The 21,927-nt window shown below is 38.3% G+C and overlaps 1 long non-coding RNA gene across 1 annotated transcript; it reads right to left on the reverse strand.

Moving 5' to 3' along the window:
- Positions 1 to 11,471: 11,471 nt before the first annotated feature.
- On the reverse strand, positions 11,472 to 14,520 carry LOC144323039 (uncharacterized). The gene is made up of 3 exons (XR_013388584.1): positions 14,130 to 14,520; positions 12,623 to 12,681; positions 11,472 to 11,627 (listed from the first exon to the last, which is right to left on the reverse strand). It is a non-coding gene; the product is annotated as an uncharacterized LOC144323039 (long non-coding RNA).
- Positions 14,521 to 21,927: the final 7,407 nt, after the last annotated feature.

Raw genomic sequence — 21,927 nt, forward strand, 5'->3', positions numbered from 1 at the left:
ACACTCGTGCATAATTACTGCACAGAGAGAAGAGGAACAGTGGTAACTGTGGGGCATTACAAGATCCTGAACTGTCGGAGAAGCAATTCACAGTCACTAGATCATACTTACTCTAAGCACACTAATGTTTTTCACAATGATTACCACACTATAAAAGGAAACAAAAAGATGAAATAGAAATAAACGATGTAAAAAAAAGATTGTGTTTACCAAAATATTCATTAATGAGACCAACCTACATTCTGAGAATTCCACTTCATTATGATTTTAATGCATGGTGAAGTACATACAGATCAGGGCAATTTTGAGTTTTGCCCACTAAATGCCTTTTAAAACATTCATGTGGGGCTTAGACTACATTACAAAGATGTGTGGGTACTCATTAAGTTCTGTCATGTTCCTTCATCCTATTTCTAAATGTTGTTCCATGCCATTAAAATAACCATTTTTAATTAGCAGTGAGAAAAAAAAGCTGCCAATTTTAATTTTTTTCCCTTTTTAAAAAATTGCAGTTGTGTAGAAAGAAAAAAAAAGAATTCTTAATAGTCTTTACTTTCTTTGTTTGGTTACTCACTGAGTTATTTTTGGTGGCTCATTTTAAGAAGGTGCATAATGCATTTGTCTGGCCCTAGGAGTGTGTTCTTTGAATTACAGAGAAGGAAGAAAGGAGCAGATTACCATCACTTTACATTCACTCAGTTGCTTCTGGCACATAATGGGCACCCATTGTTGCCTGGAACTGCAACTCATAGTCCCTTAACCACTTGCTTGAGCTCTCCTCTCTCCTTGTAATTTTGGATTCTGAAGGGTAGCAGCACATCTAGGGAAATGTATTTTACCCCAACATGCTAGGCAAATTTGTACCAGTCTTATATGGTAAATGGTAAATGGTACACCATTACAAACTCCATGTTTTCAGCATCATCAACTGGGCAGTGTTGAGTGGAGGCAGGCATGAGTCCTGGCAATGGTAGTGAGTGGTAAAACTATGTAACTAACCCCTCAAGCTTCACTCTGTGTCTGGCTGGCTCCCAGAACAAATTTCACCTTCTTGGAGCCCATGGAAATTCTCTGTAGCTGACAGATATGCTGCTTCACAACTGGCACTGTTTTCCCACCAGAACTACTAATCTACATCATGCCAACCACTCTTCATATCCCCAAGTTTGAAATGTTCTGCTGAGTGTTGGTGCCCAAGATTACGTATCCGAGAAACCACCAAGGAGCCGAAACCGATGCAAACACACGAGGGTTTATTTACAAGCTCGAGCTTGGGTCCAAGTGTACCCGACACAGCAGAGCAGCGACTTGGACCCCGAGGTGGGTTTCAGCTTAGTTTTAAGGGCTGGTCTAGGGGACCTCCAGAAGAGGGGGAGGAATTTCTCAAGTTCTGTTTACATTCTGATATGGGGCTTTCAAGGGCATTGAACTCTGTTCTCATCCTGATATGGGACTTTCTGCCACGGGCGTTGAGCTCTGTTCTTATTCTAATATGGGGCTTCCTGCCACTGGCTTGGGCTCTGTTCTCATTCTGATATGGGGCTTGCTAGGATGTTAAGCTGTAAGCTGTTTTTTTTTTTTTTCCTGTAACTGAAGTAATGTAGATTTCAGCTCTTATTCACAGGGGCTTGGGATGGCTGTACTTGTGCTAACACTGAACTTAAAGTGGAATGGCCTTAATTTTCTCGGCCTCCACACTGAGGAGTGAAGAGGAGATCCTCTCCAGCAAGTATATTATCAAGCCCTTATGTAGAAAACATTTTCTGCTTTTTAGTCTATTTCCTCATTTTAATGAACAATCAAATAAAATGCCTGAGAGACGCCTGGGTGGCTTGGCATTTAAGTGTCTGCCTTCAGACAAACATTATATGTTCTCATTCATTTGGGAAATATAAATAATAGTGAAAGGGAATAGAAGGGAAGGGAGAGGGAATGGGTGTGAAATATCAGAAAGGGAGACAGAACATAAAGACTCCTAACTCTGGGAAATGAACTAGGGGTGGTGGAAAGGGAGGGCGGGGGGTGGGGGTGAATGGGTGATGGGCACTGAGGGGGGTTCTTGACGGGATGAGCACTCGATGTTATTCTGTATGTTGGCAAATTGAACACCAATAAAAAATAAATTTATTATTAAAAAAAATAAGTGTCTGCCTTCAGCTCAGGGTGTGATCCTGGAGTCCCAGGATCGAATCCCACTTTGGGCTCTCCCTCTGCCTGTGTCTCTGCCTCTCTCTCTCTCTCTGTGTCTCTCATGAATAAATAAAATCTTTAAAAAAATAAAAATTAAAAATAAGATGCCTGAAATTTTATTAGATTCTTGTACAAAAAAAAGATATAAAAGATGTAAAAATATAAGATATTCTATCTCTGTCACTCTCAAACCTCATTGACACTTTGAACATGTGTTTCAATAAATAATGATATTTCTTCTTTTTGATGCTCTAATTTCTTCAAATTTGGTCAGTGGAACTCTCTTCAATATGGCCCTATGTCTTTTGAAACATCCATGTTAGTTTTGGAGTACTTATTGTTTTTTAGTATATCAAGATATTCCAGGTTCATATTATACTTTTTCTTCTCCAGATTAGGATTCAGTAATTTCTTTAAGGATTTTTGGTTCTTTAGGTGGAGAAAGGAATTTAGAAACCAATATATGGGTAGAAGGTGTACTCAATGACATCAGAGTGTAATTTCAGGTCTTTTTAGTTTATGGTTCTGCTGTACCACAGACATATCCATATATAAGCCCACTTGTATACATACATATCCATATACACACACTTTTTCTTTATATTCTCACTGCACTTGACGATTCTAGGAGGGTGACAGTCAGCAATAGAGAAATACTGATTCAACAAATATTTATTGAGCATCCACCATGGATAGGTATCAGTAATAAGGGCATAACTATGAAAGCAGCAAAGTCCTTGCCCTCATAATAGTATATATTAGTATGAAAGAGGTGATAAACTAACAAACGTGTAACATAATATTGGATAATTACAAGTGCTATGAAAATATAATTAAGCACGTGAGGAGTTTACAAAGAACAGGTTTACCAAAAGAATAAACTGTATTTTTTATAAGGCAGCCAGAGAAGTTAAATTTGAGGAGAGACTTGAATAAAATGTGAGAGGCAGCCATGAAACTGTCAAAATAAAGAGATGTTCAGGCAGAAAAAAGCAGTATGAGAGAAGACCAAGAGTTAGAAATAAGCTTAAAACTTTCAATTACTGGTAAAAAGACCAATGTGTTGGGAATGGAATAAGGGGGCAGTGGCAGAAAACGAGGTAGGAAAAGTAGGCAGGACTAGAACACTGAAGGATACTTTAAAGCATAATAAAGATTTTGACAATGTCACCCAGTATGATAGAAGCTACTGAGTGATTTTTAGCAAAGAAATGGCATTATCTGGCTGCTAATTGGAGAAGAAGCTGTAGTCAAAGGAGGAAATCAGCCATATTATTAGTGTGGTAATCCAAGCAAGGGACAACAGTTAATGCATATGATAGTAGTAGCTTTGAGAGGAATTGACAGGACTCAAGATGTATTTAGAAGGTAGAGCTATCAGAATTTGTTAATGGATCAGATGAAGGTATGAAAGAAAGGAATTAAGATAGAAACTTAGGTTTTTGGTATCATTTACTGAGAAGAAGAAGGCTGAGAAAAGAACAATTTGTGGGATAGATCAAGAGTTTGGGTTTAGAACATGCAGAATTTAAGATGCCTATTCAATTTCTAAGTGGGAAAGGCAGAGTGGACAGCTGGATGTGTGAGTCTGGTGGTCAGGGCAGAAGTTGGAGATGGGGACATGAATTTGGGGTCCTTGAGTCTAGGGATGACTTTTTTCCAAATTCCTTTTTCAAATTCCAGACTGTTAACATATAGTGTAATATTAGTTTCAGGAGTAGAATTTAGTGATTAATCATTTACATATAACACCCAGCCCTCATCACAAGTGCCCTCCTTAATACCCATTACCCATTTAACACATCCCTCTGTCTACTTCCCTCTAGCAACCCTCAGCTTGTTCTCTATAGTTAAGAGTCTATTTTATGGTTTTCCTCTTTTTCTCCTCCTATATTGATCTCCTTCATTTCTTAAATTCCACATATGAGTGAAATCATAAGGTATTTGTCTTTCTCTAACTGACTTGTTTCACTTACCATAATATATTCTAGTTCCATCCATGTCATTGCAAAAGGCAAGATTTCATTCTCTTTTATGACTGAGTGGTATTCTGTTGTATATGTGTATGTGTCTGTGTATCATGAGTAATATTCCATTGTATATTCCAATGTAATATTCTATTCATCAGTCAATGGACACTTGGATTGTTTCCGTAATTTGGCTATTGTTGATAACGCCGCCATAAATACTGGGGTGTATGTCTCCCTTCAAATCTATATCTTTGCATCCCTTAAGTAAACACCTAGTAGTACAATTTCTGGACCATAGGGTAGCTCTATTTTTTTAACTTTTTTTAGGAAACTCCATACCATTTTCTAGAATGACTACACCAGTTTGCTTTCCCACCAGCAGTGTAAGATGATTCCTTTTATTTCACATCCTCACCAACATGTATTATTTCCTGTGTTGTTAATTTTAGCCATTCTGGCAGGTGTGAGAAGACATCTTAAAATATGGGACTGGGCAGTGAGGACGAACTCAAGAACTGAACTTGGAGGTATTCCATCATTTTGAGTTGTAAAGAGGAGAATCCACTAAAAGAGATCTAGAGGAGCAGTTAGTAACTCAGGAGGGAAATTGAGAAGGTATGGTGTTCTGGAAGGCTTAATTAGATAGTGGTCTCATTGGTCAAATGGTTAATAGACTGAGTCATATGAGGACTGGAAAGTAACCCATGGAGGGGGCATAATGTAAATTACTGGTGATACTGATAAGGAAAATGTTAGAGGGGTAGTGGGCACAAACACTTGAGTAATATATATCTAAGGAGAAGGTAGAAGAGGTGGTGATATAGAATGAAACAACCCAGAAGGCTTCTGCTATACAGGGAAACAGAAACGAATAGAAATGATCAAATAAGGAGGAAAAAAACTTGAAGAGATGAGTGGGCTATGCCTCCTGTCATCATCAATAACTGGCGCAACTCCAATTAGGGTATGCACCAGGGTTGCCAGATGGTTTTAACAAAAATACCTGGCACATTGTGTAAAGGCTTATTGTGTGCCAATTTTACTTAATAAGAAAACTGTCATAACAGCAAATGGTGGAAGTCAAGAGAGTTAGCAATAACATTAATGTTCAAGTTATGTTAAAACAAAACAATAAAAACTTCTTGATTCGAAAATGTCAAGCATCAACTACAAAATACTTTTAAAACTTTTTCCTCAGTAGCCAGCTCAACTACCAGACAATCTAGTTAAAAACTGGATAAAATGCAGCCCCAATGGTAGTTGCTCTCCCCATGACATTCTGATGCAATTTGGAAGTGATGATTCAGTTACTTGAGTTGGTGTATATTTCATTTGGAAAAATGCCTCCTGCCACCAGAACTTCTTCTCATTTAAATTCTACTAAGGGTAGACTAGGACAAATGTTCCTAAAATTTGTGTGGAACCACAAAAGATTCTGAGTAGCCAAAGAAATGTTGAGAAAGAGGAACAAAGCTGATAGTGTCATAATCCCAGATTTCAAGATATATTGCAAAGCTATGATAATTAAAGCAGTGTGGTCCTGACACAAATACAGACACATAGATCAATAGATGAGAATAGAGAGTCCCAAAACAAATCCATACTTGTATGATAGCTTAATCTATAACAAAGGAGGCAAGATTATTCAATGGGGGAAACAGTATCTTCAATAAATGGTGCTAGGAAAACTGGACAGCTACTTGCAAAAGAATGAAACTAGACTACTTTCTTACAACATACACAAAAATAGCTCAAAGTAGATTAAAGACCTAAATGTGAGACCTGAAACCATAAAACTCCAAGAATGGAGTATAAGCAGTATCTCCTGGGCATCAATCTTAGCAACATTTTTCTAGATATATTTCATCAGCAAGGGAAACAAAAGCAAAAATAAACTATTGAGACTACACCAAAGTAAAAAGATTTTGTACACTGATAGATGCCAACAATAAAACAAAAAGGCAACCTACTGAATATGAAAAGATTTTTGCAAATGATATATCTGATAAGAAGTTAATATCCAAAAAATATAAAGAACTTATACAACACACACCAAAAACAAAAAATCTGATTAAAAATGGGTGAAGGATTCTAATAGATATTTTTCCGAAGAAAGCATACAAAGAGATACATAAAAAGATGCTCAATATCATTCTTCATCAAATCAAATCAAAACTACAATGAAATGTGATTTTACACCTGGCAGAATGGCTAGAATAAAAAAGACAAAAAATAACAAGTGTTGCTAAGAATATAGAGAAAAAACGAACCCTCATACATTGCTGGTGGAAATGTAAATTAGTAAAGCCACTGTGGAAAACAATAGGGAGAATCCTCAAAAAATTCAAAATAGATCTTTGTATGATCCAGCAATTCCACTACTGGGAATTTACACCCTACTCCCCAAAATTAAAAAGATATATGCTCCCCTATGTTTATTGTAGCATTGTTTACAACAGTCAAAATATGGAAGCAATGGTGTCCATTGATAGATGAATGGATAAAGACGATGTCTATTTATGTATCTCCTTCCTTTTCCACCTGTTCCCTCCCCTTGCTTATTTGGGATCTTCGATAACAGCTCTTGGATCTTGCCAGCTCCAGGGGACTGCTCTACCTCTTATTTCACTGTACCTGACCATTTTTGTAAATGATCCTTTATTAAATTCTAAAATTATCCAATTTGAATTAACCATATGTTGTTGTTTTTTTTGCCTGCATCCTGATTGACATTAGGCATTAGACTTGATATTGAAACTCATCTCTGAAAAGTTGTGGGTTTTTTAAGTTTGTTTCCTTAATCGTAATTATTATATAGTGACTGAGATTACAAAAAAAAAATCAAGGAAGTAAGAAAAATAACAAGTAACATGTCAGACACTCTGCAAAGCACTTTGTACTCTGTTTCCTTTATACCTTATCAAATCCTTTGACGTATGTACTATTATCATTCCTGTCTCACACATGAAGAAACTGAGCCTGAGAGAGTTTAAGTAGACAACAGGTTGAAAGGTCCAGATTAGTTTGCTGCACTTGGGGTCTCTGGCTACTCAGGCACAGATGGCAGGACCTGAACAGAAGGGGAAGGATCAACTGAAAGTGAAAGTGGGAGCCAGAGACTAGCAACACCAGGCAGGAATGCTTTTGTGAACACAAAGACAAGAACAGCGATGCAGAAGAGTCTAATCAGTGAAAAGAAGTAAAAACGCAAGGTTGGAAGACAGCAGTGAGGGAAACACTGAGAGGGGAAGCATGACTGGAGATAGTGAGGGAGATTTGGAAGGTTCTGGAAATGGCTTCTTCCCACAACTTGGCCTTGCAGTTCTTACTTTCTTTTACACAAACCTGAAGAAGCCATAAAGGAGGCCAAGAGGGACAGGAGGGGAGAGGCAGAATGAAAGACAAATGATCAATCAGGACCATTTTTGTGATTGAAACTGTCCATGTTTTCACTATTATTATTGCTATCTAGCCAAACAGCATGAACACTTAGCCATAGTAGAATTTTTAAATTTTTAATTAATTAATTAATATTAATTGAAGTGTAATTGACACACCATGTTACATCAGTCTCAAATGTGTAACATCATGATTCAACAACTCTGTGTGACATGCTATGCTCACCACAAGTGTAGCTACCATCTGTCACCATACAACACGTTACAGTGCTATTGACTATACTTCCTATGCTGTGCCTTTATCCCCATGATTTTATCCTTGAACAGTGTTCCTTACAGGCCAAACTCAACGTAGGGGCCAGCTTTCTAGGACACCAGCAGTTGAGGAAGGGTGGGAGACCGTCCAGCAGGGCCAGAGTCCTGATTTTGTGGTGATTCTTTTACATAAAGCTAGAGTTGTTAATCACTCTAAATCCACCAGTGGTCATGCTATAGAAGCTCAATTATGATTTATTCTATTTGTATGTGTAAGGAAATGGATTAATGAAAGTTTAGATTTTTTGCCATTTTAGTAATAATCACCATGTATAAATCTGAACTACATTCTTTACCATGAATTATTCTAGTCACTCTACAAATTCATAACTACATTTATGACATGAGATTATAGCTGCAATTGCCATTCTATTTACATATTTACTATAATGACTATGCAATAAGTATGCCATAATTAGATGATGATATTGTAACTGACAACCCGAACCACTTAATTCATAAAGAAGATTAGCAACAAAATATATGTATTTACTTTCAAGTTCATACCTATATTCTCTGCCAACGTCTTAATTAGCTTCTTCTGAAACACCTCCAGCTTTTGATTATTATTTGTCAAGATTTAAATTCTCAGTGGCTAAGTGGAGCCTCTTGAGAAAGAGATATTTGTCTCGCTCAAGGAAAACCATGTTTCTTCCTTTCTGATACTTGAGTTACATAATTTGCCATATTTTCTACTTGCCTTTGTTGAAAAAAAATCTGAAGGCCTGAAGCTTTTTGCTCATACAAAGTTCCTATTTAATAACTACAATTGAAACCCTTTGTTTTCTTCATTATTTTGCTTCACTTCCCCATATGATGTTCCAATTTTAATGTTCTTATTTTATACTGTTTTAAACAAACCTGAAGTGTTGAAGGTTTTGGCAAATATGTCATGTACAAAATAATTTTTTAACATCTGGAAATGCTGTAAAAGTCATGTTTTGATAAGCTGTGTGGATTATTTCCTGATAGACACCGGCCTCCAAAATGCAGAGCTCATTTCTTCATGGAAGATTGATTTGCTTATCAAATTATATCAGAGTTGATGCATTTAGTGTCTATTGCTCTTCTACTGAACTGAATTCAACCACAAACTCATTTTTATGGTTGCACAATAATAATAACAATAAAAATATATAGGAACAAGCATCCAAATAAGAAAGCCTTTAAAAGAAATCCTCAAATGGCTCAGCGCAGAACCTGGTAATTTCACCCAGATGCTATAATCAAGGAGACCAAAATGTTTATACTGCCAAGTTCACCAAAAGGGGAAATAAAGCTCTCAAGAGGAGAGAGTTCCTCACTCTTGCAACATTAGACACATTGAGAACAAATTTCATTTGTCACAATTACTTTGCATTGGCACTACACAATATGAAACTTGTCCATCATATTAATAATCAAAAGAAATGCTGATACATCTACAGCAATTTAGACTGGAAAGTTATTTGAAGCTGCAAAGCATTGATGAGTCGTCCAGATGTTGTGCGATGAATTATTCCAAACAAAGGAGCCAAAAACATTTTAAGTTAGTACTGTGAAATTAGCTCTCCTTATTGAGGGGAAGGGCAAATGTGTTAAGTTTGAGAGTCTCTATAGATACATCCAACTACCTATTGATACAGAGCATGCCCATGAGCCTCTGCAAACACTGCTTTAATCTAGAAGGATGAAATTGTAGATGCTGAAATATTATAAGTGACCACATTAATTCTCTGAAGGGAAAGTGGGTTTTTTGTGTATATTTTTTATTGGAGTTTGATTTGTCAACATATAGTACAACACCCAGTGCTCATCCCATCAAGTGCCCCCTCAGTGCCCATCACCCAGTCACCCCATCCCCCACCCACTTCCCCTTCCACTACCCCTTGTTCATTTCCCAGAGTTAGGAGTTTCTCATGTTCTGTCACCCTCTCTGATATTTCCCACTCATTTTCCCTAATTTCTGAAGGGAAAGCTTTTTAAAACAACTGCAGGTGGAGCCTCCAGGAAAAGTGAGAACCAATCTTCTACTTAACTGCCCAATAAAACATAGCTTGCATCACCAGGATCTGGCACTTACTGTGTGCCTAAGCAACCCAATTCTCTTGCAGTGCAAATAGCTAAATGCTTTGAGAGCATCGACCGCTTTTAGCATTAGGCCATATAATCCTGATTTTGAAAACTTTCCACAAGCCCTCCCTAAATGAGAGGGAAGATTGAGGATTAAAGGTTTATACCAGTACATGGATGAAACTAAGATATAAAATATTCATTAGACTGTACTCCACTGATTTTGCACCAAAAGAAGTTGATTATTTTAGGCTTCTTGTGTCAGGATAGATTTTTCAGACTTTTGGGATTGTGGATTAATGGCTTTGATGCAGAAAATACATTATATGAAGCAAAAAGCAGCCATTCCTTGCCTGGTAAAGTGTGAGATAGAAAAAGACCCATGTTTTCAGTTTTTAAAATGTTTAACTTTTTTTTTCATGACACCTGTTAATAGGAAGATTGATTGAAAAACAATGACATCATTTCTAATATATAACAGAAGCTTCAGTAGTCAAGGTCTGCTTGTCAGGGTCTGTCTGGCCCATGAGCACCTTTTGACTAATAAGGTGAGAGTGACTTGTGACTTACAGCCTTCTTTCTTAGCAAATGATTGTCCCAGTAGAAAGAAAAGAAAGGAAGACTTTGTAGGGTGGTAGGGTTGATCCCAGCCTGCCTGTGTGCCCTGTTGGTGGTGGTGAAACTCCTTTAAGATTTGTGGATCTGCTTCAGCATCCTCATTACTGTATGCCTAAATGTAATTTCCTGCTCCTGACCATAGCTCTCATTTGGAGTTGGAGTTTTCTATGGATGTGGCTACAAAGAACATCATTTCAAATATATGAATTATAGGAATGACCAGAAAGAATATTTGAAATCAGGAACATTTTGGAAAAAGCCCTTAATTCATCTGATGTTTTAGACCAGAGTATTCAATTTATGATACTGATACTGGTATCTTGCTTTGCTTCATGGCCTTCTGTTCAATGTTTCATGCTTTCTTGTTCTCTTTCTTTTCTTCTGGGGTGTCCAGTCATAATTTCCAAAAAAACAAATAAACAAAAAGAGTCACCTTAAAACAATCAGTGTAAATCATGTGAGAACCCAAGAGCTCACATTTTTAAGCTCTTATTCTTGGCAGGCAATGTGTTCAGTGCTTTGCAAGTATTAAGTCATTTAATCTTTACAAGGCTATTATATATGTACTCCTACTCTCCCAATTTTATAAAAGAGAAAACAGAGGCAAAAAGAGCTCATAACTTGCTCAATGTCATGCAGCTAATACAGGACTCAGGCCTGAGAAGTTCGGCTCTAATTCATGCCCTTAAACACATTGTATGAGCAATAATGGAATTCTTTTTATTTTGATAGTTAAAGGATTCACTTGAGATCATTATATAGTGCTAACAATGTGACAGTGCTATAACTTATAGGGTTAAACATATTATCCACCCTCAAAAATTTAGCAATCTACCAGTAGCTAAATATTGAACCTGCAGGTAGGTAAAAGATAAGGTTCTTATACTTTGGTAGAGGCAGTGTGCTGTGATTGCACATATGTGAATAAATAAGCACACAGTAAAATACACCTGCATGTTTTATGTTTAATACTATAAAGATAATAGTTATATAAAAGCTGGCCATCTCATGTTTGAACATGTAGCGAACATAGGATGTAGCAATCACTGACATGTAAATCATTGCCAGAATCTTTCAGGCTGACCTAGAAAGGGAGTAAAGCAGTAGCAGAGAATAATTATTGATATAACAGAGGCATCAGATGCTGAAGGGGTGAAGCAGATAATTCCAAATATGGCACACATAGAATTTGAGAATATGGATTAATAAATTCCAAGGTTATGGAGGAAATGTTTTTTAGTGACAACTTCTTGGCTTGGGTATCATATAAGTGGCCTAAGATTTGTTCCCTGAACCTATCTGTTGAGCTGGAAGAAAGTAATCAACAACACATTCTCCATTTGAGCAGCAGCCACCCAGTGCACAGCTTCAGCATGTTGGGACTGCCAGCCACAGATAAGGTGCCCTGCAGGGCAGTGGGGGTCCAGGAGGAGCTGGGGGCACCCAGTGGGAACACCTCTGTGTACTCAACATGGATGCAACCTCCTCCGTGGGGGTCGCTCCTGTGGGAGAGGGGCTCTACATTAGAGGTTGGTGGCAAGCCAGTGGCATTTACACAGTCACAAACTTGACAGAGGTAGCAGGAATGGAAGCATGCTCTGTGTTGTGAGCCCTGGGCACGTCTGCCTATTAGCTGTGTGAGTTATCTTTCAAGACCAGTGTGATGGGAAAGCTATTACAAAATCCAAAGCTTAAAGTAAAAATACCACATTCATTCAATTCTTTTAGAAAAGGATAATTTCCTATTAACTTTTGTATTCTGCTGCTATGTTATCATTCAAAAACACTGTGGAAACTTAATGGTGAGCATGCAGTGGAAACCGAGAGAAATCGTGAAGTCAAAAAATAGTTAATATGTAGCCAAAGGGCAGTTATGCAATCAGTCATTGCAAAGGACATTAAGCAGGCACAGAATCTAGATGGCAGCACCGAGGGGGACAAACGTAAGTTCCTGGTTCATTCCTGCCCCAGAGTCCCAAACCCTTCAAGCTCGCAAAGCTCTCTTAAAACTTGCAAATGAGATACCAACCCTGCAGAGAGAAAGAAATCCTTGACTGTTCCAAGGAGAGAAATGCTTACATTTTCAAAGATTCCCTTGGCCTTGGGAGTGGAGTGCTGGCTGAATCTCCCGATTGCCTCTGAAAACGAGATATGAAGACATCTCTTTTTATTTCAAATAACAGATTGAGCTAAAACCATTCTGCAATTTGCAACATTTTCAACATCTTACTCTCGATAGCCGCCATGACCTTTTCTTATTAAGTTATGTACAGACTATATTCATTAATCATTTTTCTTCATAGGTTGCATTAATTAGGTTTTAAAGCTGATATAGCTTCATAGCTGTTAGTCATAATTAGTTGCTTAAAAGGGTGTGTGGGGGGTGATTAGTGCCTCATTAGCACCTCTGTGTCTTCTAAAACACTAGCAAGTTATTAATGCAGCAAAAAAGAGACTGTTCTAGAGAAACTGACCCACACTAATAGGGTAATTTTAAAATTTTACTTTGTGTTTCTGAGTATACACTATTGAGCTAGAGATTGGGACAGTGACATTTCCTGCATATAAAACAAAAGAAAGCAGAGAACAGTGCTATTTCCTTAACTCCAATCAACAGAAATTTATTGTATCCTTGTTTCCTGCCTACCACTGTGCTTATTGTGGCTAATAGAAATTTTTCCGTGCTAGTACAGAAAAATATCTGCAAGGAGCAGAAACCTGTCTTTAAGAGTATATGGAAATGGCAAATCCATGAAGCAGTGAGAAAAAAGGCAGAAGGTTTACACTGGATTCATCATTATTAAGCCGGACAGCTCAGCCATGCAGGATGGGCAGAGGATGGGCTCCTGAGAGCAACTGGAGGGTCAGCCTTGGAATCCTAGATCTGCAGCTCTATATCACCTCAGACTCTGTTCTTAATTTTCCAGAGTCTCTTTTTTCCATTTGTAAAATTTAAGCACTAAGAAAATTTGTGGAAAGCACTCTGTGCACAGTGGCTGACAAAGGAGAGCATTGACCAGAGAGCAGTATGGGTCTGCGTTTCATTAGAAGATGTGTGGGATGTGCCCTTTAGGAAGGTCAGTGAAATCTCAGTTGGTGGCAGTAGCCATAAGAGTCCAGTACTCATGGACCCTGGGCCCCATTCTTTACTGATTCTCTCCTCCTATCTGGGTATCATGTTCATGGTCAGGCCAGTTGATGCATGAGTGACATTGATAACAAAAGACATCTGGTGGTTAGGTCCAGATGGGGTGTGCTGAGGATTTAACAAGTTAATACGTGAAAAGCCATAGCAGATGCCGGGCACACAGGACATATTCAATAAATGTCAGCCATTATCTTTCTTGTTATTATTTAATAGACTATCTGGCTCAAAATTGGCATTCAAAATATAAGAGCATATTTAATGAGAAAATTTACGAGAGCTTTCAGCTATTTAAAGAGCTTACCATAGAAAGGAGTGGTGAAGTGGATTCACTATTATTAAGGAAGACAGATTTAGGGCTTTTTAACCAAGAAAAGGGTGTGTTCTACAGGATGAAACTCTTTTCTGTGATTATAGCAGGCCCATAATTCAATGGACTACCTTGAAATACAAGGAACTCTCATCTCACACATCAGAGGACTCTCCAGCATGCACCAGAGTGTGTTCTGGATGACCTCCCTTCCACGTGGCAGAGAATAGATGGTCAGCAAACACGGAGATACATAGACAAAAAGAAGTTGTATTCAGGAAAAGTCTCCACAGACAATAAAAGGTGGTGATTCTGAGTGTGTTCTCCAGAGAGGATAAGGTTAGCCCTCAGCTGTCTTTACAACCAACTGCACTGGCTTGGCCTCCCCTGAGCCTCAGTTTCCTCGTGTACAAGGTGTGGGGAATAAAAATATGTTCTTGTCATGAGATATTAATGCAAAACACTACAAATGGCCAATGTTCATGCTGATCAAGTATGGAAAAGAACTTTGTAAAGAAGGTAAAGAATAGGGATCCCTGGGTGGCGCGGTGGTTTGGTGCCTGCCTTTGGCCCAGGGCGCGATCCTGGAGACCCGGGATCGAATCCCACGTCGGGCTCCCGGTGCATGGAGCCTGCTTCTCCCTCTGCCTGTGTCTCTGCCTCTCTCTCTCTCTCTCTCTCTCTGTGTGACTATCATAAATAAATAAAGAATTTAAAAAAAAAAAAAAAAGAATGACTGCAGAGTAGTGTGCTGCATGGTAAGCATTTATAGGGTATGATTCAGCTGAATAAGAGGGAACAATAGGATGAGTGGATTGACTGGGACTGCATGGTCAGAGAGATAGTAAGGGTCTCCTTATTGAAGGTCTTGGAGGCTGGATAGGGATTACAGATTTGACTTATATTTTTAAAAGGGGGATTATAAAAATTTCTAATGAAGAAGTAGTGAGATAGAAGTATGATCTGAAGACAATTCTTCTTAAAAAAAAAAAAACTTCATGTTTAAAAAACTAAGGTCATGGGAGACTGGCAAGATGGCAGAAGAGTAGGGGTCCTTAACTCACCTGGCCCCACAAACTTACTTAGATAACTTTAAAAACTTCCTGAACACCTATGAATTCAACCTGAAATTTAAAGAGAAAACAGCTATAATGCTACAGAGAGAAAAGTTTTCACTTCTAACAAGGTAGGAAGGCGAAAAAAATAAAAAAGAAATAAAGTGGGGGAGGGGAACAGCAACTAGGAGGACTAAAGCAGAGCAGCGAAAGCCTCCAGGACACAATAGCCCAGCCCTGGACAAGGGAGAACTTTAAAAATCCATGCCTGAGTTTTCAGGGAAATTGGGCAGAATCACAGGAAGGGCAGTGAAGCTTCAAGATTCCCAGAGTTACTATAAGACTGGGGTGCATGAGAGAAATCTCATTGCAAACTGTGGACCAATCTCAGTAAAGGGCTGGGGCACCACAGCACTTGGGGCATTTGGGAGAAGCCAGTGAGTTATGCAGGTCAGCCCCAGAGTCCCCTTTACCCTAGATCCTGGCAATGGACAGAGGTGGCTATCCTCTGTTTCTTTTGGGAGAGGCAGGCCCCCGGAGCATCTAGGCCAGTGCAGACTGGAAACTGCAGTTAGCTACTCACAGAGAGCTGACTCCAGAGCTGGAAATCTGCCCACTACCATTTTTTTTCTCTTTGTTTCATCCTGTGCCTGGGAGAGGTGGGGCTACTAGAGAACAAAGACTTTGCAGGATAAACAACTCACACTGAGCCCGGCACCAGGTGGGGAGGGTGGGGCATCTCCACCCAGGCAGAGACACCTGAGAATCAGTGTAGCAGACCCCTCCCCCAGAAGAACTGCGGTAGAACAAAGGAAAGACAAATTTACTGAACAAGCAGCACTGGAAAGCTTCAGGACTGAGGGAAAATAGTATATACAACTAGAGGGTCCCCCCCCCCTTTTCATTCATAATGACTCATTTTTACATCAGGCTAAAAATTTCCAATATTTTTTCTCTTTTCCCACCTTTACTAAAATATTTTACCAACTCTTCATTTTTAACTTTTTTCCTTTTTGGCTTTCTTATTTCTACAATTACATGTCTTAGATATATTTTTCACTTCTGGATTCCCTTCAACATATTCGATTTAATTTTGGTAAATATATGAGATATGGGTATTTGGTGTTTTGTTTTGTTTTGTTTTGTTTTGTTTTGTTTCTGTCTCATTGTGTCTTACAGTGGTGGAAATTAGTATCTTCTAACACACGACCAAAATACACCCAGAACCAAGTGGAATACCATGTTGGTTCATTCTGTGAGATTATATTCTCTCTTCCATCCCATTCTGTCCCCCTCTTTTATCTTGTTTATGTTTTTGTGGTCGATGTTGAGTCTTTATATAAGTATTGCTGGTTTATATAAATTTGGGATTGAGTATCTTCTAACCCATAAAGAACTTAATACACTCAGAACCAGGAGGATCACCCTTTAGGTCCCCTCAGGGAGACTACATTCTCTCTCTACTAACACTTCCTCACCACCATCATCCCCCCTTTTTTCTTTTCTTTTCTTTTTTTTTTTTAATTCTTCTTCTTTGGTATTTTTTTTTATTTTTACTACTTTGTTCAAAATTTTTTTTCACTTTAGTGGTCATTTTGTTCTGTTATTCTTTTTCTTTTATTTTCTGGTCTCTGACCTCTTTGGAATCATCTAGGGTGTATTTTATTTAGTTGTGGTTGATATTTTTGATTCAACTCACTCATACAGCTACTCTGCACTGGACAAAATGACTAGAAGGAAGAAGTCACCACAAAAGAAAGAACTTGAAGAAATATTCTCTGCCACAGAGTTACAGAATTTGGATTTAAATGCGATGTCAGAAAGTCAATTCAGAAGCACAATTATAAAGTTACTGGTGGCTCTGGAAAAAAAGCATAAAGGACTCTAGAGACTTCATTACTGCAGAACTGAGATCTAATCAGGCTGAAATTAAAAATAGATTAAATGAGATGAAATCCAATCTGAATGTCCTAACTGCTAGGGTTAATGAAGTGGAAAAGAGAGTGATTGGCATAGAAGACAAGTTGATGGAAAGGAAGGAAGCTGGAGGAAAAAGAGAAAAACAAGTAAGAGACCATGAGGAAAGGCTTAGGGAAATAAATATTAGCCTGGGAAGGAAGAATTTATGTATAATTGGGGTTCCAGAAGAGCCTGAGAGTGAGACAGGTCCACAAAGTATATATAAACAAATCATACCTGAGAACTTCCCTAATCTGGGGAAGGAAACAGGCATTCAGATCCAAGAGATAGAGAGGACCCCCACAAAATCAATAAAAACTGCTCAACACCTCAACATTTAATAGTGAAATTTGCAAATTTCAAAGAGAAAATTCCTTTTTTAAAGATTTTATTTATTTGTGACAGACACACAGAGAGAGACAGAGACACAGGCAGAGGGAGAAGCAGGCTCCATGCAGGAAGCCCAATGTGGGACTTGATCCTGGATCCCAGAATCACACCCTGAGCCAAAAGCAGATGCTCAATAACTGAGCCACCCAGGCATCCCCATCAAAGAGAAAATTCTTAAAGCAGCTCAGGACAAAAGATTCTTAACTTATATGGGGAGAAATATCTGATTAACAGCAGACCTCTCCACAGAGACCTGGCAGGCCAGAAAGGGCTGGCAGGATATATTCAGGGTACCAAATGAGAAAAACATGCAGCCAAGAATACTTTATCCAGCAAGACTGTCATTCAGAATAGAAGGAGAGATAAAGAGTTTCCAAGATAGGCAAAAACTGAAGGAATATATGACCATCAAACTGGCTTTGCAAGAAATATTAAAGGGGACCCTGTAAAAGAAAGAGGAAGCCCAGAGAAACAATCCACAGAAACAGACTACATAGGTAAAATGATGACACTAAATTCATATCTTTCAATGGTTACTCTGAAAGTGAATGGGCTAAATGATCCCATCAAAAGATGCAGGATATCAGACTGGATAAAAAAGCAAGACCCATCTATATGCTATCTACAAGAGACTCGTTTTAGACCTAAGGACACCTCCAGCCTGAAAATGAAAGGTTGGAGAACCATTTACCATTCAAATGATCATCAAAAGAAAGCTGAGGTAGCAATCCTCATATCAGGTAAATTAGAGTTTATACCAAAGACTGTAGTAAGATATGAAGAAGGACACTATATCATACTTAAAGGGTCTATCCAACAAGAAGACCTAACAATCATGAATGTTTATGCCTCTAATGTGGGAGCTGGCAGGTATATCAATCAACTAGTAAACAAAGTAAAGAGATACTTAGATAATACACTAATACTGGGAGACTTCAACATGGCACTTTCAACAAATGACAGATCTTCTAAACAGAGCATCACCGAAGAAGCAAGGGCCTTAAATGACACACTGGACCAAATAGACTCGACAGATATATATAGAACATTCCATCTGAATGCAACTGAATGCATATTCTTCTCAAGTGCACATGGAACTTTCTCTAGAATAGACCACATACTGGGTCACAAATCAGCTCTCCACTGATATCAAAAGGTTAGGATTATCCCCTGCATATTTTCAGACCAAAATGCTTTGAAACTAGAACTCAATCACAAGAAGAAATTTGAAAGAAACTCAAACATATGGAGGTTAAAGAGCATCCTACTAAAAGATGAATGGGTCAACCAGGAAATTAGAGAAGAATTAAAAAGATTCATGGAAACTAATGAAAATGAAGATACAACCATTCAAAATCTTTGGAATACAGGAAAAGCAGTCCTGGGAGGGAAATACATTGCAGTACAAGTCCCCCTCTAAACAACTAGGAAAAATCTCAAATACACAAGCTTACCTCGCACCTAAAGGAATTGGAGAAAGAACAGCCAATAAAGCCTAAACCAAGCAGGTGAAGAGAGATGATAAAGATTAGAGCAAAACTTAATGAAATAGGGACCAGAAGAACTGTAGAACAGATCAACAAAACCAGGTGTTGGTTCTTTGAAAGAATTGATAAGATAGTTAAACCCTAGCCAGCCTTATTAAAAAGAAAAAAAACTCAAATTAATAAAATCACAAATGAAAGAAGAGAGATCACAACCAATACCAAGGAAATACAAACGATTTTAAAAACGTATTATGAGCAGCTATATGCCAAAAAAATAGGCAATCTAGAAAAAATGGATGCATTTTTGTAAAACCACAAATTACCAAAACTGGAGCAGGAAGAAATAGAAAATCTGAACAGGCCAGTAACCAGCGAGATAATTGAAACAGTCATCAAAAACCTCCCAAAAGTCAGGGCCAGATGGCTTCCCTGGGAAATTCTATCAAAAGTTTAAAGAAGAAATAGTACCTATTCTATTAAAGCTGTTTTGAAGAATAGAAAGGAAATACTTCTTATGAGGCCAGCATTACCTTGATTCCAAAAGCAGATAAAGACCCCACCAGAAAAGGAGAATTATAGACCAATATCCCTGATGAACATAGATGCAAAAGTTCTCACCAGTTACTATCCTATAGGACCCAACAGTACATTAAGACTATTCACTGTGACCAAGTGGGATTTATCCCTGAGATGCAAGGGTGGTTCAACACTTGTAAAACAATCAATGTGATAGATCACATCAATAAGAGAAAAAACAAGAACCATATGATACTCTCAATGGATGCAGAGAAAGCATTTGACAAAATACGGCATCCATTCCTGGTTAAAACTCTTCAGAGTGTAGGGATAGAGGGAACATTCCTCAACACCTTAAAAGCCATTCATGAGAAGCCCACGGTGAATATTATTCTCAATGAGGAAATACTGGGAGCCTTTCCCCTAAGATCAGGAAGTATGTCCACTCTCACAAGTATGTCCACTCTCACCACTGCTATTGTCCTAGAAGTCCTAGCCTCAGTAATCAGACAACAGAAAGAAATAAAAGGCATTCAAATTGTCAAAGAAGAAGTCCAACTCTCCCTATTCGCAGATGACATGATGCTGTATATAGAAAACCCAAAAGACTCCACCCCAAGATTGCAAGAACACATACAGAAAGTCAGCAATGAGGTAGGATACAAAATCAATGAACAGAAATCAGTGGCATTTCTATACACCAACAATGAGACTGAAGAAAGGGAAATTAAAAAATCAGTCCCATTTAGAATTGCACCCAAACACATAAAAGACCTAGGAATAAACTTACCCAAAGAAGTAAAGGATCTATACCCTAAAAATTACAGAACTCTTCTAAAAGAAATTGAGGAAGGCACAAAGAGATGGAAAAACATCCCATACCCATGGATTGGAAGAATAAATATTTTGAAAATGTCAATGCTACCCAGGGCAATGTACACATTCAATACAATCCCTATCAAAATACCATGAACTTTTTTCAGAAGAGTTGGAACAAATCATCTTAACATTTGTATGGAATTAGAAAAGACCCCAAATAGCCAGGGAAATATTGAAAAAGAAAACCAATGCCAGGGCATCACAATGCCATATTTCAAGCTGTGTTACAAAGCTGTGATCATCAAGACTGCATGGTGCTGACACAAAAACAGACACATAGATCAATGGAACAGAATAGAGAACCCAGAAATGGGCCCTCAACTCTATGGTCAACTCATCTTTGACAAAGCAAGAAAGATTATCCACGTTTCAAAAGGCAGTCTCTTCAACAAATAGTGCTGGGAAATTTGGACAGCCATGTGCAGAAGAATGAAACTAGACCATTCTCTTATGCCATACACAAAGATAAACACAAAATGGTTGAAAGATCTAAATGTGAGACTAGAATCCATCAAAACCCTAGAGGAGCTCACAGGCAACCACCTTTCTGAACTTGGCCATAGTAATTTCTTGCAAGATACATCTATGAAGACAAGAGAAACAAAAGCAAAATGAACTATTGGGACTTAATCAGGATAAAAAGCTTCTGCACAGCAAAAGAAATAGTCGACAAAAAGACAACCTACAGAATGGGAGAACATATTTGCAAATGACACATCAGAGAAAAGGCTAGTATCTAAGATCTATAAAGAACTTACCAAACTTCAAGAAACAAAAAAATCCAATCATGAAATGGGCAAAAGACATGAACAGAAATTTCTCCAAAGAAGACATACACATGGCCAACAAGCACATGAGAAAATGCTCTGCATCACTGGCCATCAGGGAAGTACACATCAAAACCTCAATGAGACACCACCTCACACCAGTGAGAATGATGAAAATCAATAAGACAGGAAACAACAATTGTTGGAGAGGATGTGGAGAAAAGGGAACCCTCTTGCACTGTTGGTGGGAATGCAAACTAGTACAGCCACTCTGGAAAACGATGTGGAGGTTCCTCAAAGAGTTAAAAATAGAGCTATCCTATGACCCAGCTACTGCACTCCTGGGGATTTACCCCAAGGATACAGATGTGAAATGCTTGTACACCTTCACCCCAGTGTTCATAGCAGCAATGTCTATAATAGCCAAATGGTGGAAGAAGCCACGATGTCCTTCGACAGATGAATGGATAAAGAAGATGTGGTCTATATACACACTGGAATATTAGCCATTAGAAAGGACAAATACCCACCATTTGCTTCGACGTGGATGGAACCGGAAGGTATTATGCTGATTGAAGTAAGTCAATTGAAGAAGGACAATCATCATATGGTTTCATTCATACATGGAATATAAGAAATAGTGAAAGGGATTATAAGGGAAAGGAGGCAAACTGAGTGGGAAAAAATAGAGACGGAGACAAACCATGAGAGACTCCTAACTCTGGGAAGGAAACAAAGGGTTATGGAAGGGGAAATGGGTGGGGGGGTGAGGGTAACTGGGTGACAGGCAATGAGGAGGGCACTTGATGAGATGAGCACTGGGTGTTATACTATAATTTGGCAAATTGAAAATAAATTTAAGAACGTAAAAAAATA

Source organism: Canis aureus, chromosome 11 (assembly GCF_053574225.1).
Source record: "Canis aureus isolate CA01 chromosome 11, VMU_Caureus_v.1.0, whole genome shotgun sequence".
NCBI lineage: Eukaryota > Metazoa > Chordata > Mammalia > Carnivora > Canidae > Canis > Canis aureus.